Source organism: Bison bison, unplaced genomic scaffold (assembly GCF_000754665.1).
Source record: "Bison bison bison isolate TAMUID 2011002044 unplaced genomic scaffold, Bison_UMD1.0 scf7180017864270, whole genome shotgun sequence".
Classification (NCBI taxonomy): Eukaryota; Metazoa; Chordata; class Mammalia; order Artiodactyla; family Bovidae; genus Bison; species Bison bison.
Window position 1 is genome coordinate 7803083 of NW_011494842.1, and position 2612 is coordinate 7805694.

Consider the following 2612-nt stretch of genomic DNA (forward strand, 5'->3'; position numbering starts at 1 on the left):
CGGGGTATGCGCGAGCTTGGACGGCACGGTCTCGGAGCGCGTGGGTTCCACGTCAGGGCGCGGGCTGTCCCCAGACGTGCACCTCTCCTCTCTCTGCGGGGGCAGCTCGCACGTGCAGAGCTTCCCCAGTTCACCTGGAGTCACGGGCGTACAGCGTCGCATTCAGTTCTGACGGCGCACTTCCGTATAGTAGGCGGGTATTGATAGACCCGTTTTCCGGAGGAGGAAACTGAGACTCAGATTATGGAACTTGCCCAAACCGAAGCTCGAAGGACTCCAACGCGCTTTTCATTATAAAGTAAGCTGATTTCCCCTTAGCGTCTCCTGGGCATGCAAGTGCGGGACCCCTCCTGGGTCACACTTCTTAATGGCCTACTTGCACAGCAGGTCCCTAATAGCGTGTCAGTCTCCTCTAATTAACTAGGCTGAAATACCCATGCCTAGAGTCCTGATAGAGTAAGCAGGTAGTCTTGGGGTTTTACACGCGGAAGGATGGTTTTTAGGAACTGAGTAGCCCAGGAATGGGCCGGGTGCCCCTAGCTCTCCAGGGTTAGGTATTTGGTGGGGTTGAAGGGTTCAAGGAGGACTCCAAAACTGGCAAAGAAAGTAAATGCGCTACAGGAGTTGAGATTGATTAGCCTAAAGACGACCAGAGTGGGAGGGATAGAGGATAAGGGAAGAGGCTGAATAATGTACCTTTTAGGCCTCATAGAGGCCAACCCTCTGAGTGCTCACTTCCTTCCCACCCCTGACATTTCTGTCCAGGGGGAAGCCTGCTTATAATCGAAATGATCATAGTCACATTTGGTGAGCTCTGTGTGCTGAGCACTGTTCTGATAAACCCAAGAAGTGGATATTACTATTTTACCCATTTTATAGGTGTGGAAAATGAGGCACAAAAAGATTACAAAGCTAACTCAGTAACTGAGCAGCAAGTCTGAGTTGAACCCACGCTCACTAAATAAATTGCACCTAACATGTTGGGAAATCAACCCTGAATATTCGTTGGAAGGACTGATGCTGAAGCTCCAATAACTTTGGTCACCTGATAGGAAGAAAAGACCCTGATGCTGGAAAAGATAGAAGGCAGGAGGAGAAGGGGACGACAGAGGATGAGATGGTTGGATGGTATCACTGACTTAATGGACATGGGTTTGAGCAAGCTTCCAGAGATGGTCAAGGACAGGGGTGCTGCAGGCCATGGGGTTTTGCAAAGAGTCAGACATGACTGAGCGACCGAACAGCAGTGTGATGGGAACTTCAGCAGCATGATGGGAACATCAGCAGCCTTCAAGGTGGAAAGCTGGTGCTGATGGCCGAGAGCTGTGCTAGGGCAGCCCGTGCCCTTTTGCCTTGGGGAGGGCAGGTAAGAAACCTGGGGTTGGCTTTGTGTGTGTATGGCGTCTCAGACTTCTCTCTAGTCAATATTCCAAAGTTGGGGATTTGACAGGGGAAAAGAACCAAAACCCAAGTTCTCACCGGGAGCTGCAGCCTTCGTTTATGCTCCCCAAGAACATTCACTGTCGTGTGTTGTCACCATCATTTCACAAAAGCAAATATATTTTAATTCTCAAAAGAAGACAGACTTCATCTGAATCAAAAGCAGTTACTCCCAAGAAAGAACAGTCCTTGACTTTCCACCAACAAATACACATTTTTTTTTCTTCTATATTGTGCTGTGGATTAGCAAAAACGTATAATGGGGCGGCTGCCTCTGATCCCTCTGAATCATTTGAGAGCAGAACCAAAAAAAAAAAATAGGCTTAGATATAGCAGGAAGGAATTAGCTTAGAGCCAGGAAAGAACTCCACATCTTTGGAGAGCTTTAAAGAGCAGATGAGCACTGCATTTGTTTAGGATGTGAGGGTCTTGGGGTCAGCTCCATAGACTGAGGAGGCCAGTAGCCCTGGGTTCCCCTCAGAAGAGGGCTGGAACTCTGTTCTGAAGGACCTCTCCTCGGAGCCATCAGGGGAGTCTGAACCTAGAACAGTTCCATCAGGCAGCCATTTCCTGCCCAGAGTTCATGGAGCCTGATAGGTGGTCCCACGGCAGTGGAGGAAGGGGGCCTCCAGCGGCCTCTGTCACCTTTCACTGCGGGGAGTCTGTGTAGTCACCCACTGGTGGGCTGGGCCCCGCAGACCTGTAAGTCTCAGAGTTGCCCAACCTTGAGACCAAATAAAGAGCCTAGGACAGCAACAAAGACATTCATAGTGCTGAAGGCTGGTGGTGGTATAACCTCAGCCTACAGGGTATAGAGGCACTTTTTCTCCAGTCAGTCAGTCAGTCAGTTCAGTCGCTCAGTCGTGTCCGACTCTTTGCTGCCCCATGAATCGCAGCACGCCAGGCCTCCCTGTCCATCACCAACTCCTGGAGTTCACCCAGACCCACGTCCATCGAGTCAGTGATGCCATCCAGCCATCTCATCCTCTGTCGTCCCCTTCTCCTCCTGCCCCCAATCCCTCCCAGCATCAGAGTCTTTTCCAATGAGTCAACTCTTCCCATGAGGTGGCCAAAGTATTGGAGTTTCAGCTTTAGCATCATTCCCTCCAAAGAAATCCCAGGGCTGATCTCCTTCAGAATGGCCTGGTTGGATCTCCTTGCAGTCCAAGGGA

The 2612-nt window shown here is 50.5% G+C and overlaps 1 long non-coding RNA gene across 1 annotated transcript in view; it reads left to right on the forward strand.

Annotated features, from left to right (window-relative positions):
* The first annotated feature begins 6 nt into the window (after window positions 1-6).
* The window catches only part of LOC104994932, a 6631-nt gene continuing 4025 nt past the window's right edge, over window positions 7-2612 (forward strand). Inside the window, exon 1 of the long non-coding RNA XR_826007.1 lies at window positions 7-298. This is a non-coding gene — a long non-coding RNA (uncharacterized LOC104994932). The remainder of the gene's footprint in view (window positions 299-2612) is intronic.